The sequence below is a fragment of the Ambystoma mexicanum genome, chromosome 6p, assembly GCF_040938575.1.
Source record: "Ambystoma mexicanum isolate Mex_15411 chromosome 6p, UKY_AmexF1_1, whole genome shotgun sequence".
Classification (NCBI taxonomy): domain Eukaryota; kingdom Metazoa; phylum Chordata; class Amphibia; order Caudata; family Ambystomatidae; genus Ambystoma; species Ambystoma mexicanum.
Genome location: NC_090935.1, coordinates 1,356,650,768 through 1,356,672,639, shown reverse-complemented (window position 1 = coordinate 1,356,672,639; position 21,872 = coordinate 1,356,650,768).

Sequence of the window (21,872 nt, the reverse complement as noted above, 5' to 3'; positions counted from 1 at the left end):
GATGCAGCTTTTGCATCACAACCTGGCGCCCATATGACCCAACAGCAATTTACATCTGCTGTCACGGGCCACCGTGGTGGTAGCTGCAGGTGCAGCTGTAGGCACCACCACCCGGGCTCAGGGTCCGGCAGTGCATGTTGTGTTGCATGACGAGGACTCACAGGATGATTTCCATCTTGTCCGGAGGTGCGGGTCACATGTATCCAGTGTAGCTGTGACTGGGGCACACGTACCTGGGGCAGTTATGACATCTGCTGCCCCAAGCAGCCAGATGGTGGTAACTGCATGTGCAGATGCAGCCAACACCACCCCCGCAGTATGTCAGACCCAAGCCAGACTTTATGTCCTCATACCAACACCCACTGCCTTGATCCAGTCCACCAGCGCCACTGCCCCCATTGATCAGGAACACATTGGCCACTCAGGGTCAGTACCACCGGCCAAAAGGAGGAAGCGTGCTCCTGCGCAAGAAGCTGGGACCCCAGACACGGCTCTGGCCTCCGGCACGTCAAGGAAGAAGCCTTTTTGCAAGCCGGAACTGGACTTCCTTGTGGACTACGTGTCGGAACACCAACGCAATATGCTTGTGGGCCCACAGTGCCATACAAAGCATCACCAGCGTTGGGTCCACTGGCAGTATGTTGCAGATGGTGTGACAGCCATGGGATTCCAGGTGCACACAGCTCAGGACTGCTACAAGCGTTGGAATGACCTCCGATGCAGTGCAAAACAAAAGCGTGCCTCCAATTATTCCATGTCTCTGGTGACTGGTGGTGGACCACCACCAGAGGAGGATGAACTCACTCAGCATGAGGAGATCGCTTCAGAGTTAATCCCGGAAGAACAAATCCATGGAGTGGGAGAGAGGATGGATTATGATACATCATCTGGTGAGTATTGATGCGTGTAACTCAATGACATGTGTGTTTGGCATGTGTGACCCTCCCTGCTACAAGTTGGCTCCTTCCTTTCTTCAATCTCCCTCTCTACCTGTGGTGTTCACCAGGGGTCTGACCTCTCAGCCTGACTTTACAAACAGCACCTGGCAGCTCTCGCCTACTGCATTTTCATTTTCTTATACGACTTCCAGTGCTATTCTGATGACAACTGTCTCATTTCCAGGCTACCCTTGGCCACCTCTTCTCCCTCCCTTATTTCTGATAGCCTCATTGCCATTTGCAATTGGTGTACTACCAACGATCTCTGTCTGAATGCCAGCAAGACTGACATCCTCCTCATCGGTACACCTTTGCCACTCTTTCCCCTCACTCACTGGCCAGCCCCACTTGGCCCTCCTCTTACCTCCACCTGCAAGGCCAACAACCTCAGGGTCACCTTTCACTCAACACATTCCTTCTCCACACACATTTCTGACATATCTTGAGATAGATTAACTTCTTCACCTACTCAGGGGTACTGTGCCTTTCCTATCGTTCACCTACATGCTCACAGTCTCTCATGCTCTGTTTTACTCAAGGCTGGAGTACTATGACAGGCTCTTCCAATATTCGACCTGCCTCCACAATCCTCCCTCTACCACTAATCCAGTACAGGACAGCGAGACCTGTCCTTGGCCTCATGCCCTTGTATCCTACCTTTCCAGCTCTGTAATCCCTTCATTGGCTACCAGTGTATGCAAGGATGATACTTCAGACCTCTGCATTGTGCACAATGATTTTTTTAGACTGGGTCCAAAATACCTTCAACAATCCCTCTGCCAATTCCTCCCCTCTTGAGTCCTTTGCTCCTCTACCTTACACTCCCTCCGGGTCAGTCGTTAATTGAATCGATAAGCTGGGGGCAGATCTGTGTGTACAGCTGGGTACTCCCTTTGGAACAGCCAACTGGCCACGTTGAAACTTGAGGAGAAACATCTCTGCTTCCGGAAGCACCTCAAGACCTTCCTATTTTCTCCTGCATTAGCCCCTCTTCTCCCCAGCTGAACAGTTTCCTCTGTTGGCACTGTGCCCCTGCACACACTCTGTCCTTTGGGCCCAGGTACCTGCTCACCCTGCCTCCATGCTGCACTGCCTCCAGGCCTCCCATTGCAATGGGTCCTGTGTGTGTACCCATACAGTCCCCCACTCTTCTTCTGCACTCATCAGATTTGCCCGATCCAAATTATCTTGAACTTGCCAATTGCTGGCTGCATTGCCACCTTTTGAATGCCTATTCTATCATTGTACTTCATTTTCCTTTTTTGGTCTCCTCTGTTTGGCACGTTCCCCTTCTCCCCCTTCAAGGGTCTTCAGCCCTTTATCCCTTCTCCATGCACTTGCATGTTCTCAATGTGACTGTGCCCAGTATGATAGTTGTTTTGAATTCCTTTTCTCCCTTGTTCCACTACCTTAGCTTGTTTGCGCTCTGAGCCACTTCTGTACGAGTGCAATCTTGATGAGATGTCATATCATGTCATATACATCCTTTGTACTTGGTGCAGTGTGGCTCACTCTGACTGTGCTCATGGCAGTGGCTCCCCATGCACATGTGTGCACAATAATGTTCCATGCACATTCCATGTATGCCCCTAGGTGTCCTTGACCACCTGCTCATTGTAGTATGTGTCCAGGATGATCCAAGTGTCATGTCATTTGGACAGCCAGACAGCCATGTCATGCTCACTGTAGGTCTGTGTGTCATCATGCACAACTTCAGGCTGTCCACATCTGTATCATGCAGACGGCTCCCCCTGTTACAGGCCCACTGCCTCTTTTCAACTGGTGTTGTCTTCTACATGCATGTGAGTACTATTGATGGTTCCTCATCTGTCCTCCATCAAGTCCACTTCTCATCGGCTGTAGTGACATTTGAATGATGAAATGCAATAGACGCATGCCAACTCTGTCTGGCAATGCACAGTTCTGTGGGGAACATTTTATTGCCATGCAGTGCCTCCCTGCTATTGCCCAGAGGGTGGGTGTTTCACGGAATCCATGCTACCTGGTGCATGCCATTTACACATGATGGCTGCAATTGCCCTTACACTGCCGTCATGTTTGGAGATTGTCATCACTACGTACGTGTTGATGTTGGAAGTTGAGGAGCTACACATGCACTGCACTGCACACACCCACTCCTGTGCCAAGTTCAGCCCTTCAACATGCAGACACAATGCTGCTGTGTGATGGTGACCTGCCATGTATGTACCCATGTCCCTCCTTTCACTGTATAGAAAGGCACTAGCGTAGGTGCCTCCTGTGACACATGTACTCTGCATAGTTGATGGTAGTTGAGTGCTGCACATGAACATGCATGTTACATTTATCATGGTGTGTTTGGTTTGATTTCTAGCTGTGGCTATTTGTGTGTTCCCACATTCTTATTCTAGGTGCCATCTCTTTGTTGCCATCTCTCATTTCTGCATTGGATATGTGCCTCCTAGAGGTTGTGTGTGATGCAGGTGATGTGCAACATGCAATACATGTGTTGCCTTCACATTTTGCACACATCCTTTTCTGCTTTTGGGCTACCCTTGTATTGCAATGCCACTGGATGCATGTTGGGGTTTGAGTTGCCTGTGACATGGCTGTTTCATTATTTGGCTGTCAATGTTGTGAACTGTATGTGTGTGGTATGTGCTACTGACATGTGTGTCCTTGTTTCTTATCTTTATGTTGCAGGTGATGACGCACTGGCGGCATAGGATGAAGATGTCATCCCAGACACGGTGGTCAGTTCACATGGCCAACCAGGCACCAGTGGTGGTCGTGGGATGTCAGCCCACGAGAACCCACAGGTGCTCCAGGCCATCGTGTCCAGAGCTGACTATGAGTCAGGCTCTGATGTATCTTCTGACCACTATGTTGAGCCGGATCTGCATCATGATGTGTCATCGCTGGTAAGTGATCCTGTGTTGGATGATCTTCTGTCCGTGACACCGGCAGTCGGGGGCCAGGTAGGGTTGGAATGTCCACCTGTGGTGGTTACGGGTGCATGGTCACACTCAACACCAGTTGGCCATGTTCCTGGGGCATCAGGTTGACGGAGGGATGCAGTCCTGCAGCCGTGGGCGGCACCAACCCAGCAAGGACCACGGCTCCTTGGGCCCAGCAGGTGTGGTGTCCGGCAATGCGGTGGCCGTGTGCCACCGGGGTCAACTGAATGGGAGCGTTCCATGATTGCCATAGTGCAGCAACAGAGGGGAGCAGTTGAGATGATTGCTGAAGGTATGGAAAGTGTGGCCCATTCTATCCTCCCCTCTGTAAGGCAAATGGTGCTCCAGCAGCGGGCTACACAGTCCACGCGCCGCTCACTCAGGCAGGGCATGGCGGTGTCTGACAAGGTGCGCCGGGTTGAAATGGTGGTTCTGCGTCAAGCACTTAATGCTCAAGCAGAGGCACACCGTGACGACCTGAGGGTGGAACACCAATCCCTCCGATCTACTCTGGCTGCTCTCTGTATGGACGAGAGTAGGCTGACAGAAGACAGGATGGTGCAGCTTGAAAGAACCATCTCAGCTGAACTCCATGCAAGCTCTGTTTGTCATGTGAGGCCATGCAGGCAGAACTCCATCTCACACGTCAGTCCTTGCAGGAGGAAGCACGTGTGACACGTGAGGTAATGCATACAGACCTAAGTCTCATTGCCATGCAGGACCTGGTTTACCAGATCCGCATGCTTGCTGCAATTTAGGGGCAAGGCGCGGCTAGGCGTGGTGAGTCAACTGAGCCACGTCCACCTTTGGATTTCCATCCAGAGAGTGACGATGACAACCTATCTCCCACATAGGTCGGGCCGTGCAGGCACTCAGCCCAGGGAGTTTTGTTTTTAAATCTCAACATCTACAGATGTGGGTGTTGAGGTGCACCCTGTACCTCCCCCCTCCTGGGTGCCCCCCCAACCCTGGGTCATATATGGCCATTTTTGATTTTTTTTTTCCTGCAATTTTTTTTCTTTTTTTCCAGCAATTTTGTTTTTTTTCCTGCAAAAAAAAATGTTTTCCTCCAATTTTTGTCGTTTCTGGTAAGCATGTTTATTTTTCTTGCAAATTTCTGTTTAAATTATTCTTTTTTTAATTACTTTATTTATTACATTTTTACAAAGAATGATCATTTTTTAAATTATTCTTTTTATTTTTTTCATTCAAATAATTATTTAATATTTTTATTTTCGGCTGATTTTTTATTTAGTGCAGTTATTGCATTTTCTTTTGTCTATTGTGCATATATGTGACAGCGTGGTGCTTTGTGGCTTTGGAAGGCATCCACTGTGTGTTCCAGCTGGGCCCATTCAGGCTTGTCTTGTGTATGTGTTTTGCTTGGGGTCCTGACACATATGCTACTCCTGCTTCCCCTTTCCATGGGCTCGCAAGGATGGCTCGGTGTGACAGCATCTCACGCAGGGGCATTGGCCTTCTGTCATATCTGTGGCCAGCCTGCAGTCCTACTTGTGTGTACACCCCTAGTGGGTATTACGGATGGATTCTCCAATGCATGTCTGCACTTCACTTTGGTGAGTATTCTGTTGACTATACATTTCATCATGTTGCTTATAATATTTGTTATGTATTGACTGTCTATGTTCATGCACTTCCTGCTGTAGGTGGTACCATGCACCCTTTGGCTGTGTAACACACACTGATAGTGGGAGGGGTCCGTGTGCTGACAATGTTGAATTGGGACACTTTCCCCACAGTGTTTTGGATATGGCACATGAAGGCTGCACGCTGAGTTATCCATGTCACTACGCATTTCAACAACCACCCATTCCTTGCTTGCACCACTTTGGCCATCTTGCATCCCTGGCTGGTGCTTTGATGTGCCATTTGAAGTATGGCCGCATTGCTTTTGACTTGACTGTCATGTTTATGTCCTGGACCTGCTCCCCCCTCCCATTGGTTGCACTTAGCCCTTGTGACAATCCGGCCAACTAGGAGCCTGGAGCCTGCCACCACTACCAAAAGCCCACAATGGAGGCCCTGTCTAGCCCTGTCCACCAGCCTTCTGTGTCCCTTGATTGACCCATGCCTACCCTGCCCCTTCCAGTCTCCCCCTTCACCATCACATCCCCTGCCCTTCTGCACCGTCTTCTTTCCCTCTGTCCCCTGTGTGTGCTTTCTTTTCCCATCTCCCCCTTCATGCATTTTGACCTTGGCCCTCTCCTCCCTTCTCTCCTTCCTCTCCCTCTCCACCACCCTTTCCCCTCCTCCTTGTCCTCTGTCTGTCATTTTCAACCTCTACCCCAAATGCCATCAGGCATGGTGATAAGTAGCCGCTTGTTCTTTGCAGACATTTCCCCTTCTGCCTCCGTCCATCCTCCCCCCACCTTCACATTTTTTAGTATTGTTTTGGCACTTACTTGTATCATTGGTCCCTCCACCACTGATTACAGGTCATCTCTTCCCCCATACCCTTCTGTCTTTCTTCTCCCCCTCCCCAGCCCTATCTTGATTCTTTGTCGACCTTCCACTGTTTGTCACTTGTTTTGTTACTCTCCTCACCTCTTCCCTCCTCTTCCCTCACTCCCCTCCTTACGTGACTCCTGCACTGCACCTATTGCCGTCAGGCATAGCAATGTTGAGGCTAGTTTTGTTTTCCCACATTCCCTACCTGGATTCTCCCTTATTGTTCCAGGCATTTGTAATATGTATTTTGATTTGGTAGTTCATTTTCACATTGTGAACTGTTTGAAGGACTTGTAGGAATGTACTGTTCTTCTCCATTGTTCCCTCCCTCATGGAGGCGCTTTGCTGAACTTTGTGTGTAGGTCGTATAAGGATTTTCAATGAATCAGTGATGGGTCACTGTCTGCCATTGTTGATGTGGGATACTCTGTACATGATATGTTCTGCTGGTCAATGGATGATCCTATGTTGTGCTTTATTTTGAGGTGTCAGGGGATGGGTGTGGTTTAACACACAGGGGGGTCCTTGAGTGCAATATTCACATGTGCTTGTGCAGGACACTGAGGCTCACTTCATTTCACATGCATGTATTTCGATGCATGTCCCTACTGACGCAAACACTTAGGCAACCCACCCACCCCACCAACTACGTTGACACCATGCACACACGTGCACCCAGATTGTCTTCTCAGCATTCTGTGTCCCGACAATCCATGTTCACTTTCCAGTCAATGATCGTGTACATGCATGACAGGGCACTATTTTGTTGATTGCACTTTTTTTAAATCATACTCAAGGGGTTTCCCCAACGCAATGCACACTCACTGTGCTGTCCAGTGAGCGGTGTTTGATATGACAATTTTCGAATGTCCAATGTGCATGGCAACAGGTATTCTGACTTTTGTTGCTTGCACCACTGGTGGCAAGCATTTGTGCCACCGTTTTCAGGGTGTGAGGTTTTGGTCAGTGATTCCATGTCAGGTGTGTTTGTATGGTGCCTATTTACATTTCTCACGTGGCACTTCATGACTATTGTGTCATTTGTTGTCCATATGGATGTTTTGCCATTGCATACCATGGTATGGTGTGGCAGACGGGGGTCATGAGGGTTGTGAGGGTTAAGGTGGCATACCAGTACTTTCATGTCCTGTTTTTCAGGGGGGGGGATATGCACCTTGCATGTGTTACCTTTGGTCACATGGGATTGGTTGTCTTTAAGTAGCTAGGGATGCACACAATGTGGCTCTTCTGTGGACACATTCTCAAGGTGGTAAGGCTGTGACAGTTAACTGTCCCTTTCTCATCATCGATTGTGACCTGGTATGTGCCAGGCCTGTGTGCACTCTGCAGGGGTTGGAGTTTAGGTGAAAAATGTGGCCACAAGCTGGGTACGGGCTGCCTCCCCACATGCCCTTTCCCCACCCATGCGCAGCGGCCATGCGTGTGGTTGGGAATGTGGGGGCACCACCATGTCAACCGGTACGCCACGTTGTGCAGGACACATGCTGCCACAATGATCCTGCACACTACTCGGGGTGCATATAGTAGCTGTCCACCAGAGCAGTCAAGGGAGCGGAAGCGTGACTGGAGCACTCCGAATGTGCGCTCCACTATGGCCCTGGTTGCAATATGGGCTGCGTTGTATCTTACCTGGGGTGGTGTGGTGGGGTTCCGTATTGGCATCATCATGTAGGTGCTCAGAGGGTAGGCACTGTCCCCTGGTAAGGTGATAATGGTTGTCATTAGTTGGGCTTGTGTAGTTGTCTGTGTGTGACATGCATGCATGTGCATAGGCATTTGTACTCACCTAGAAGCCATGTGTCGCCATGCTTCCCAGCTTCCAGGGCCCGGCTCAGGGCAGACATTCTGAATATGAAACTATCATTGGTGGACACTGGATAGTTTACATAGTCAGAGGTGATGATTCCCTTGGCATCGCATACCACCTGCACGTTGATGGAATGCCAGTGCTTGCGGTTTCGATAGATGTGCTCAGTGGCCCTAGGTGGACGTAGGGCGACATAGGTGCAATCTATGGCACCAAGCAGTTTGGGGAAGTGTGCCACCCTATAGAAGTCCAGGACCACGACCTGCCTTTCTGCAGGGGTTCTGGGCATGTATATGTGCCTGCGGAATGAGGGGCGTGCAGTGATGATTGCCAACACCTGGTGTAGGAAACGTGAGTGCGTGGCCTGTGAGACGCCCCCCACTATGGCAGTTGTCCGCTGAAATGACACAGAGGCCAAAAAATGCAGTACGTTGAGCACTTTCTCCAAGTGGCTCAATGCTTGGGAGCACAGGGTGGGTGATGTGAGTTCATCCTCCCACTCCCTGACCAGCTCTAGGATGATATGAGGTGGAAACCTATACCTGCCATAGACCTAGTCATCAGGCATCCCAAAATGGCTGGTCCTGGGCAAGAAAATGTGGGGCCTGGCTATTCTTCTCCTCCTGTGGTGTCTCACGATCACTGCTGCGAGGAATGGGACATTCATTGTAGCTGTATATGCTTGTTTGTTGTTTGCGCGCACTTTTATGCTGCACGGCGGCGCTTCCGCCTGCTTTCGTGTGACGGACATAATTGTGTGTGTGCGTGTGTTTTGACGTGCGCAGGTTTTCCCTATTTTATTCATTTTGTTCACTAGCATGTGGATGTTGCGTGTGTTTCCGAGTGGCACTTCCCACGTTACGCCTACATTTTCACGCGTTGTTCCCCATTCCCTGTGTTCCGACCCCTTTTTAGGTGTGTGCGCGAGAAGTTGTGCACTTTCCCCATTCCTGTTGCGCATGCGGTTGGAAATTCGCAGTGACGTGTAAGGTAAGCGCAGATTTGGCGCACATCCCGGGAAAAACACGCGCAGGGCCTTCCATGAATCGCACGTGTGCCATTTGTACGCATGCGCTAGCCTTTTCACGCTTGCGCCAGCTTACGCCACAAATTTCGGTGCACATTTATTCCATGAATTACCCCCTCAGTTGTTGTCAGAAAGTTTCGCAATATTAAACTGCTGTTGTATTATTTTTTTTCATTCTTTTATAAAATGCTCACCAACAGTTCAATACAACCACTTATATTCTTTAACAGTTTGTCATGCTTAAGAATTGTTTTGATTACTGTGGTTGTTGTTTTTAATTGATGGTTGCACTCATTGTATGCATGTCAATGATTAGCTTGAATAGACACGAACTTCAATTATTTGCAACTATAATAATTAATATCTCCTCTGTGCACTGCATTTATTATATTGACACATTAGTAATCTTCACTCTATCTATGCTTATCCAACAATTTAACTTGAGTTGTTTGGTTCACGCGTTTTTAAGGTGCAGTTACAAGCAGTTATTTGTTCAAAAGCACATTGTCCTTTGAAACTGAAGATTTCTTCTATGCTTGTCACTCTCACGTGTAATATCTTGTAATATCTTTGAATAGTAATCCAAGTGAATGTAGCTTTAAAAGTACATAGTGAATTATATGCTTCAATTGACTTCATACACGCATGGTTTAAAATTGCAATGGCATTTGTTACTAAGCAACTTAAAATGGCGGCAGAGTTGTACCAACTTCGTAGGGTCGCTTCCTCTAATATGGGCTCTATTTAATACTTTCAATCCTGCTGATGCGCGCGGCCTGTTTCAAGTGACGCTTAAGTTGTTGTGGTAAGTAGCATAGCTTTAACTGTTGTCATGCAAGGCTCGGGTGTCGCAGTAAATACGCTTGTATATTTAGTTGCTGTCAATGACTTCATGTACTAAATTAATGCGCATGCCAATACAAAATAGTCTTTCCAATTGTTCAAAATGTGCACTAACTATCTCCGGAGTAGAACATGGACAGCTGTCTGATGTTCACTCTGTAGAGTGAGATTTTGCCTTTAAATGGGCGCGGTTTGTTTCACAATGAGGTTACAAAGCGCAACTTACTTCATTATCCAGAGTAGTATAGTTTCACTATCCTCTGCTGCATGCACTATCTCCGCGTGCGGAAAGAGCTCCTGCAGTTTTCCTTAATGGGTTGATTATTTCAGCTGGAGAATAGGCAGTCTTTATCTTGACACTGAACCGCTGCACTGCACGTAGTGGAGTCTTTTAGATAAACAGCTACTCGGTGGGCTGCTGTTCATGGAAATACCCCATCCTCGTTGCCACTGTAAAAATGCTCATCACACAATATATATATATCTTGGTGATGTTTATTGAGCATAAAGGTTAGCCCGCCGGTCACATTAATATACAACCAAAAACTGACTCTTTCTGTGCATCATTTTCCAAGACTTCGACATTCTACCTTCCATATTCCACTATTCCAGATTCTATATACATGGATTCCATAGCTCATTGTGTCTAATGAATGTCATCATAATAATGAATACTGAAACACTGTGCAATACTATAATGAAATACTACACTCCTATGCTGAAACCTTTCAAATATGGAGCAGAGTGAATCCCTAGAACCGATTCAATGAACCTCATATCCAGATATGGAGCAGACCGAATCCCTAGAACCGATTCAATGAAGCTCAGGTCTTTAAACTTCTCAGATATGGAGCAGACTGAATATAACTGATTCAATGAAGCTCATATCCTTAAACTTCTCAGATGTGGAGCAGACTGAATCCCTAGACCTGATTCAATGAAGCTCATATCCTTAAACTTCTAATTCTTAAACTTCTGAGATATGGAGCAGACTGAATCCCTAAAACCAATTCTTAAAAGTGGGAATTTTCCCGCAGCATTCTTTTGTTTTAATTTGATGAGCCTCATGCCATAGTATTGGTGGATTGAAGACATTAATTAAATCACGATTCATCTATTATTCTCTGGCAATTAGTAAAATGCTTTTTTATTATTTTATTTCCATTCAATCACACATAGCTGTGCATTTATAATATAGAAAATAAAAACATTTGAGAATTGAAAAAATTAAACAAGGATGGGATAAACGATTCACAGCTGACATGGGACAACTTGCGATGTGTCTGATTTATTTATACTGAAAATTGATTTAGTAAGAGTCAGAGAAAGGAAAAGTATTTTGAAAAGGGCACAAAAACAGTCACTACAAATTCTTGAACTTAATGACATATAAAACGGTGCTTTGTGGAAACAGTTTGGCTTTTCACAGCAGTAGGTCAGAGAGTTCAAAATGTTAAGGGCCCGATTGATGGAATTATTTGCATGGAAAATAGGGTACTAGCGCGTGCAAATCTGCGTTCGTCGATTCATGGAATCAAATGTGTGGTACTTTTCCTAGACATGCGTGGAGTTTGTGCAGGGTCGGCACATCTGTGTGAGCCATCGAGGGCCTTGAGCGAGACTCCACGCAGAGCATGGGCATGGCTTGCACAGAGGGCTGGGAAGGGGGCAGAACACCAAAAATGGGGAAGAACTTGCGAAAAAGTGGGCGTTCCGAAGGATGGCCTGCAGGCAGTCCCTCGCACGCCCACAATTGCGTGGCACGAGACGTATTCATTGATTCGATTGCATAACCTCTTGGCCTGGTAATGGCCATGCAAATCCTTCACACTATCCGCAACCCGAAGGGAGGCGTAAGTTCACTTGCGTGTAGGATTCGCTGTGACGAGGTGGGGTTGCATGTCGGATTTCGGGGTGTGTGTACTCAACCAGGGTTCCAATCTAACTTAGTGGTGCACGTATGAAGTTTAGCGGGGTGCAGGAACGGTTTATGGGGGTTCGCATGCAGTAATTACTAAGTTACGATTTTTTATACACATGTTATGTTATGTTGTGTTAAGTGAATTTATTGAGCACCCATACACGCAAAGGCATGTTGGTGCTGGTTGCGTGAAGGAATTTCCATGTTTCTATTGCAAGCTAAAATAAAGGAGTTTTCGGCAACCAGCGAAAGGTAAGATGGTCAACTGTCCCACGTAGGGGGAGAGGCAAGTCATTCCATGCTTTAGCGCAGCCACAGAGAAAGAGCACCCACCTGTCCATGAGAGTCTGATCCGAGGGACTGCCACCAGGAGAGCAGATCGAGAGTGCAGAGCGCGCGTGGAAGCATACGGCACACATTTTTCCTGCAGATATTCTGCCCCCAGGCCATAAAAGGCACGGTGTACGATGCACATGGCCTTAAAAAGAATACGATTTTCAATGGGGAGCCAATGCAGTTGCCGTAGCAAGGGGGACATGTGGGCTCCAAATGGGGGGCGAAGAATAGATCTGGCAGCAGCACTTTGAAGTAACTGGAGCCGATTTAATAGGTAGCGAGGTTGTGTAAAATAGAGTGAATTGTAGTAATCAAGCCCACTCAGGACCAGCACCGCCACCACTGGAGCCTGACACTCTGCTGGAATAAATGGGAGGACCTTCCAAAGAATACAGAGCTTAAAATGCCCAGATTTACACACCACCGCAACCTGATCATCCAAGCGAAGGGATGCATAGATTTTAACCCTGAGGTTCTTGACTGATGAGGTAGGCACAGGGAGAGGGCCAAAAGAAGTAGGCCAGAACTCTGCAGTCCAGAAGTGCAAAGGGGAAGCGATCCCAACGACCTGCACCTCGGTTTTACTGCCATCTAGTTTTAACCAATTGGTTCTCATCCAAGACCCCAAATCCTCAAGACACTTTCTAAGCCTGAACGCTGTGTCAGATTGAGTGAGATCCAGGCGAACCAGCACTTGAGTGTCGTCAGCATACAAATAATAGCGGAACCCATGATAGAAGATGAGGAGCAGGAGAGGCCTAATATAAACATTTAACAGGATGGGAGACAGCGCAGAGCCCTGAGGGACACCACAGAAGAGCAGACAGGACTAGAACAAAAAGGGGGAAGAGAAACTGATTGTGAACGATCGGCCAAGAAGGCCACAAACCATTCGAGCACTTGGCCAGACAGACCAGTGGCAGAAAGATGGGAGATCAGGGTGGGATGGTCAACCGTGTCGAAAGCGGCTGAAAGATCCAACAACAGAACCTCTCCGACATCCCCTTGATCCACCAGGCGCAATAGGTCATCCAGCACCGAGTTGAAGACTGATTCGGTGCCTCTCCCAGGCCAGAACCCAGACTGAAATGAATCAAGGTAATGTGAAGATTCTAAGAAAGTGGAAAGCAGAGGGGAGACCAGTGCTTCCAGGACCTTCATCAAGAAAAGCAGAAGCGAGCTAGGACGATAATTGGCTAGCACTTCAGGATCTAACAAGGGCTTCTTTAACATATAAATCACCAAGGCATACTTAAGTGCCAGCGGGATTACCCCCCTAGCAAAAGAGGCATTAACTGTAGCAGTGATATGAGCAATCCGATCAACCGAGGCTTCCTTAATAAGGGCCATGGGTATGGCATCCGCCGGAGAGGCTGATTTCAGGCGCTGGATTACTTTCAGTACATCTGCATCAGAAAACGTGGGGAACGTAGACCACATCCCCTGGGCAGGAGAAGGCCCAGCAGGGGCCGTATTTCAAGGTGACTGAGGTATCTCACTGTTAATAACATCCCGAATGGTAGCGATTTTGGTTACAAAAAAGGAAGAGAGAGAGTCACACAGAGCCTGTGACGGGGGCATCAGAGTTTGTGCCTTCTCCAGAGTGGATAAAGAGTGGACGAGGTCAAAAAGGGCCTTAGGTTTATTAAGGGCATCCTGTACTTTGTGGGCGAAAAAAGATTTTTTTGCATTTATAACTGCTTTATGATAGGCAGTAAGAGAACGGCCAAAGATGGGTTCAGCCTCAGAGTAGTAACTGGACCGCCATTTTCCCTCAGCCTGTCTAAAGCGCAGTTTACCAGCTCTAAGTTCCTCTGAGAACCAAGGCTCCGGGGAGCGGGATCTCTGCTTACATAATTTGAGGGGGGCCAAAGAATCAGCAGTTGCTTTAAACGAGGCCTTCAATGTGGTTAGGGAGCAGTCGACTACCTGGCCACAGTGTGCTTTTAAGGAACTAACGAGGTCGGGGTTAGATAACCTGCGCCAGCTCCGCTTGAGAATAGAAGGTTTCGCCAGGGGCAAGGAGGGCGCCCTGCGAAGAATTGAAAATGGGACCAGAAAGTGATCAGACCATATAACTGGACTGGAAGAGGTAGTGTTGATAGACGCTGCAGGGGCAAAGATCAAATCCAAGACATTACCCTGTTGTTGGGTAGGTTCCAGCACCCACTGAGGGAGTACCAGATTAAGCATCAGGGCCATAAAGTTAATCTGCTGCCCAGCAGTGGCAGAGTTTGCTGGAAGATTAAAATCACCCACAATGAACATGTTGGCGAGGTGCTGGATACAGTTACTCGGGACCTCGCGCAGGGTCCCCGAGATGCAGGCCTGCTTGCGGGGAAGCCCACGCACTATTTGAAGGGTGCATGTATTTGCGCCCAGTGGAGCGTGCAAAGGTAGCTGTTCTGGCTGTTTTTGCTTTGCGTATGGCCGTGTTGGGGGTGTTCCAGCCGGGACTTACAATTACAGCTACTTTGAGCTGTAAATTCTATGAATAAGCAGGCGCGCATTTTTCTTTCTGTGCACAGGCTTGCGCAGTGTCCTTTGCGCTTGGCCCTTGCCGGATTTCGGCACACATTTCCATTAATCGGGCCCTAAGTGTTCAACGAACAGTCGCATGATAATTTCTTGGACACAAATGACATTCGTTATTTCAGCGTTGCAGTACTCTGTCATGCAGCGCTATACACAAAGTGGAACTGTGTTTTGTATGACAGAAGATCCATTTCATGAGTTTACTTTGTGGCACGATTATTGACTGCTTAGTACTACACACACGAGGCACCTCAACATCCTGACAATGAGTAACAGTCCATCAAGAGGGGCTTGCGGATTAGGTCTGGCTGAAATTGTGAAAAGGAAGCACGTGACATTTCGTGGCACTACTTGGGCAGTAGAATACCTACTTTGAATATGATGACTACTTATCTGACATGTGATGCTGAAACTGCCATACAATGACAACACCTATCCATAGGAGACTGCACTGGTATGTGGATCACTGCTACTGATCTACAATGGTGCCGCTGCATATGGCATGACAATAGTCACAAACCATATATGCAGAATCTTAGTCAATGCAATTTCTTGCTCTACTTTACAACCTATTCATTACTTTAATAAGTTACGCTATTTTAGGGGATGCCACTTGCTGTTATGTCACAATGACTAAAAGTCATGTGACAACACTTCCTATGATGTAATAGAGGTCACGGTCGTGTGATCATCAGGTGGGTGATACCACTTATGCTGCCCCTGACAATTTCTGTGAAATAACAGCCTTTGCTATATATCTCTCCAACATAATATGAATCAAAAGTTCACAATGGACAAAAAATATGTATAGTAACTTCAGTGCCAGGAAGAACCTCTAACCCCCAGCCCCACGCACCTGTCAAACAAAATGACACTCGCTTACCCCCTTCCACACACCCCTGCATGCACTGCTTAGTATGGTCATATCCCTTTTCCCTATCCTCGCAGACTCTTTAAAATACCCCAAATCCTTGTATGTTGTACATACACATGCACACAGGTGTGTCTTTGGGGACTTGTAAACTGGACATATTACGAAGTGAGATATCAAGAGATGGACTCACCTACAGTCAAGTAAAAAGAAAATCTAAGGTCACAAGAAAGATAAGGTTCTACTTGGTAACTTGGTGTTAGTGGAGTGGCCTGAACCTTTGCAATCTGAGTGAGGGTAGACTCTGTGAGTGTTTCTCTCCAGTATCCTCTTGTCCACTCTCCTTTGTTTCATGACTTTGCAATCCTTGGCTTGCGGTGAGGATGGGGAAATATAAAACGCAAGTGAGATCTGAGTCGAGTTGGTGGGGCTCCCCAGGACCAATAGGGTTCCTGGTTTCCCAGGCATGAATACTTCATTCTGTAGTCTGACCAGTCTATCACACACTAAGAAGATAACCCTGGCCCTCATAGGATTTTGCTTTATTACCAGACTTCTGGAGTGTACACTTGCTACATTTAGTAGATTATGTATACTTTCTATGAGGGGTAGTTGATCAGATAGTACAATTGTTGTGGGTATTAGGACCCCCTTATCAGTATTGGACCCAGATCACATCTCTGTTCAAAGAGTTTCCAAAATGATTGAGGAAATTGGATTGAGAAAGTTTCCCCAGTCCTTTCTATCTAACTGGACAGTATATGGCTTATCATTCCCTGATACCAGAGGGCTTTAAGTCTCCTTGGAATCCAAGACCTGATCAAAACCTAGTCGGTCTAGAATTAATAATCAATATGAATACAGGCTTTGCTGCTTCCCCAAGATACAACTTGAATCTGAAGTATTCTGGGAAATGGATGTGACTAGGCACCAGGAATCATTTGTCATGCTATGAGCTTTGTAGATCTATTCATCGCATGGGATCTGTCTAAGCCCTTGTTTGGGGACACACTATTGAATGCATGGCTAGGGCGAGGGGGGAAGTCAATTAATACATTCTCTTGAGAATCGAGCTGCACAATTAGAACATTACATGTTTACTCTGGGCGATAATAGGTGGCAACTCCAAGCCCTAAGAAACATCAGAAATGAACCGATGTCCATCAGGGCAAGGGTATCGAAGTCCAGGAGACCCTAAAACAAAAGAATGTGGAATCTGCAAAGAAGAAGGCTGCACTTCTAGCCTAACAGTTAACACAACTTCATGTCACATATTAAAAAACAACAATGATGTTTTATTTGGATAATGAGCAACTCTAATGTAAAGAGATTACATCTCTATAAAGCTCAGAGTAGGTCTCAAAAACTGCCAAGCAACCGCGTATAGGGCATGGCTTCCAGGGGAACTAGAGCTCATACGCTCCCTCTGTTAAGAGTGTCCACAGTTGCTCCCATGTCAATGGAACCTGGGTCTTTGCGTCCTTTTGGTGGCGGCTGAATTAAGCAGGAGAGTGTTTGCTCTCCTTTTTCACTTGTACATTGTTTCAACAGACACACCATAACTGATACCCTGGCAGTTGTGGAAAGCGTCAACGCCTGACCATCCATGAGCCAAAGACACATTCACATCACTCGAACATATCCCACACAATATTGCCATACTGTTTGGCACTACCCTTTCTACTTTCTCTCTTTGCCTCTGCCTACGTTCTCCTCACACTGAGACTATTCCTGCGCGGGTCACTAGACTAAGCAGTCCCGGAATTACAATTGTGAATTTCGTTTTGTGGGAGAAATAACACATACTCCTGGGCAATACCATCTGAGATATTACACCAAAAGATTGAAGACAAAAAGACCCAATCCCAAAAGACTCAATATGGGATGCGCAATTTAGCTGTCATATATATATGGGGGGTACAGTTAATAAAAAAATGTGGGGGGATATAGAGGTCTGGTGGGGTCTCCCCCGAATATATATGCGGTCAAAGGGGGAAGAAAAAAAATCTGTTTTTTGGGATTCGTTTTTTCCTGCAAACAAATCACCTGAAATCCCTTCTGATATGCTTCAAGGCTCCGCTTGAGAACATTTGGAGCCCATCACACAGCCACATTCTACTTTAGTGATACCTCTCTATCTCTCTCGAAACCGCGCTCCTGTGAATATTTCCTTTTCCTTCAGAATGTACTCTCCTGAATTCTGAAATCCAGATCTAGATGTAATATAGTGCTTGGTGGATCTAGTATTTCCTTCTTCCTGTCCCCCTTCTTGTCTTTTTTGCCCCCCTTGCACTCAGCTACACAAGGCTAAATCCTGGTGCTGGCACTTCTGTCAGTCAGTTTGGCATTCCCATATTAGCCCCCCTGTGCAAATGTGATTTAAAATAAAAGGTTTATCCTGTGAAGAAACTACCATACTTCAAGAGCACATTTAAGAACATCCCATGGCCATTTACAAAAGCATGCGATGATTATCTATGGCAGCAGTCTGCAGCCTGCATCTCTCCAGATGTTCTGTAATGTGACTCCCATGCTCTCTCCATTGACTATATTGGAGTGGGTCATCTGCGCCGTAGCCCAAATCAATTGGAGAGCCAAAGGTTGCAGACCCCTGATTTATAGCATCAGCTGACAGTGTACTGGAGTCTACCCTCACAGGAAGTGCTGGGCCTCATGGGTGGGCTGTATCTCCTTTCTTCTGATCAGCACTCCCTCTGCTCCATCAGCACTTACTACACAGAGACACACACTCACACATACGCACATACACAATCTCACCACTACTTAGTCCCGTAGTCTCTTTCTGTTTGTCTCTCGTTGGTATCCTACACCTGCCTCTACTTTTCCCTCACCTCTGCTCCTTTTCTCTTCCACTGATTGTGAACTTCTGCAGCCTGGGTGGGAGCCCAATACACCACCATTTATGACATATGCCAGTGCCATAAAACCAATATGATGGTTGTGGGTGCAGTATAAGTGCTTTTTCAACATAACATTATATATCTGTGGTTGGATTGACATCCACCCGGTTAGTCACAAAAACTACCCTTCTATCTTTTACCTGCTCCACCAACATTATCTTTCCCCCACCACTTCACCCCCTCCTTTTTCCTTTCCCCCACAGACTCAAGTTTGGATTCCCTGGGTAAGGGCATAATATGCCAACTTCCAGGCAAGCCTCGGCCCTTTGAAACCAGTATGGTCTTGAGTTGGTGCTTTCTCTAGGATTTCTCATATAATATATGCTACCATGTTTGAGATCGAGCACGGCTGCATCTCCCACATCCATTGGGAAAAGAATCCTGTGGGCAACACACTCCAGGAGAAACAACCCCTCGGCTCTCCTTCGGCGGCAAGGAGCCATGGAAATGGTGAATAAGCCATTTCCAAATACCACTCAACAAAACATAACAAAAGTCAATAATCACTTCCCTGTAGAGTTAATTGCTAAATTAAAACAAATCTGCATACACCTGCATGATCACATTACACACACTATCACACACACATACATATTCAATTCCATTATTTTAAGTGTCCTGAGGACCACCCATGATCATATTACACACACTATCACACAGACATACATAACTATGCATTACATGCCATTATTTGAAAGGGTCCTCAGGACCACCCAGCTAGCCGGTAAACCGAAAGGAAATTTAAGTGCATCAAACCAGCCCTGGTTCTTTGTCAGGGCCCTGTGACCCCAGCACTGTCCCTGTGGTGCACACATAGCCCTTCTATTTGTTGTGGCTTTCTGAATGCTGCATTTATCCTTTTTCACTGGGATTTGCAGCTCGCTGCAATGTCTCAAAGTGCTAGGAAGCAATTGTAAAACAGAATATTAACACTATATAGGCGCAAAAAACAAACATTGCAACAAGTACTCGCTCTTAGTACTGCTTGGCCGCTTATGGACTGTGCTCCTGCGGACTTCTGCGGATTTGGCAGATCTCCTAGGTGCCAGGAGTGTGTGGATTGACTGGAGCCGTACTCTGTGCTGTGGCTCCTTTAAGAGACTCACTGTGGACAAAAAGGAAGTAAGCAGGAGGTTGTTGGCCAGTGGCAACTTTTGTGGCAACTTGAATATTTGGCCGTGATCCAACTGGTTCTTCTTTTCCTTCCTAGGTCCCGCCCTTGTTCTGTTCTCCAACCAAATTCATTTCCCTTATATACGAGTACGCACGCGCACCACGCGCGTGCACTCTCAACAAGTACTCGCTCTAGGTACCGCTTGGCCGCTTAGCCGAGTAGCTGGTGGCTGGCGGGCTGCAAAAGCAAATTTGATCAGATAAAGGTAGTATTGTGATATACGTATGTATCTGACAGTATGAATATACGTGGAAAATTATATTCTTTAAAATCCGACATGCCGAATGCGGTCGGACTATGTAACAGCGTGGAAAAAATGGCGAATCACAAGAAATTACACGTGTCTCACAAATCGATTGTTCTCAATCCCTCACCTGTCTCGGTATATGGCGGAAATAATGCTACCTTTAAACCTCAAGGGCTGTATACCCCAAAACCCACTAATATGGGTAAGTGGCAGACTGCCAATGTAACCAATATGCGTCCTGATGTTGATTCATCAAAATACCAGTGTTCTTTGGGGGGAGTTGAAGGTCCTAGGGTTCCCAAAGTGCTATCAGATAATACTATGCTAGCTTCTCCCAGTCCTATCCCGACTTGTAATTGGGGACATCAGTCTACTAGTATACTGTCAACAGTCTCATCAATTGAAAGTATAGACAAACAGGAGGTCTCATTGTACGCAAGTCAATGCAAATCTCCAATTTCTATTTGCAGCTCACAAAATAACCAGAGAATTGTGTCCGTAGTAGATTCTTGTTCTAAGGATCAATCTATATCTGCTGTATTTTTTGTGCAGCCTACACCACGACGTGCACTAGTGAGGCCCTAGGGTGAGAGTTTAGAAAGACAATCTCCGTTGATACAAACAGCGTTGGCTGCTATCAATACCACCTTATTGACGCTTTTCAAATTATTTGAAGCTCTTGATGCAAAAATGTCTAATCAAGAATCAAAAGTAGATGTTTTGCTGAATTGGCTTCGAAATAAGGACAACTGGCCCAAATGTTCTAACCAAACCCCTGGCCAAGTTGAATCCATCAAGGCAAATGCGCCTTGTGTGGCGCAAATTGAGTCGGAATCGGATGGGATGGACATGGTGATTCGGCCTGCATTACCGGCGTTCAACCATATAATCACGACGCCAATGCACGGTGTAAAGCCATCATCCCCGCCGGTGGCTAATACCTCTTGGACTAGTGTTCTGGATTCGCCAGCAAAATGTGATGAGGTAAACTGTGGCCTGCCGTATCCTCCGTTAGGGGCCGGACAAACATTTTGCAATGACACCCAACCAACCAAAAAAAAAAGAAGGTGTCAGGTTGACAGCAAAAACATCAAAGAACATGCCATCTGTAAGAAATGTTAAAGCCTCTGTAAATTCCTTTTTTTTTTAAATAACACTAAATAAAACTAACACGACTGATGTCCCAATTTGCAACAACCCAATAATGGAACAAGCGATCATTGCCCCACAGGCTTAGATTCTCGCTTCCACCATCATGAGCCGCTGGACGACTTGGTATATGAGCTTAAACGTTTCGGAATTTCGAACTCCCATATGGATATACAACATCAGGCAGTTCCGGTGCCTGAAATTAGACCTAATGAGGCGTTAAGCGCAAAAGAGTCAAATGTGCAAAGATCAACAATGCTAACTGAACTGCGTAAAGCAGTTGATTCCTATTTGGATGAACGTGTGCATGGTGTGAATGTCGAGCAAATTAAGCATGGCTCAGGCACCCAATGCGAAATCGGTATCGTGGGCCAGTACAGTGGCTGAGTGTGTGAATTCGCCAAGCAGAACAGATAATAACCGGCAGAGCTCTATGTAGTACACTGCCTCTCAGAAGGATGAATGTGCAAAATACAGGCCTGAGTCACTTAATAACCCCTCTACAAATAGCAGTATACCAAATTTGAGTTCCAGTATGTCACGACACTCATTCTCTCTACAGTCGGACTGTCATTCTTTAATCTTGAAATGCTGGGTACGTCCATATGACTCATATAATTTGAACAGACAAAGCGTCCTTAAAGGAATGGTTCAGTCAGAAAATATTATTGGCCAAA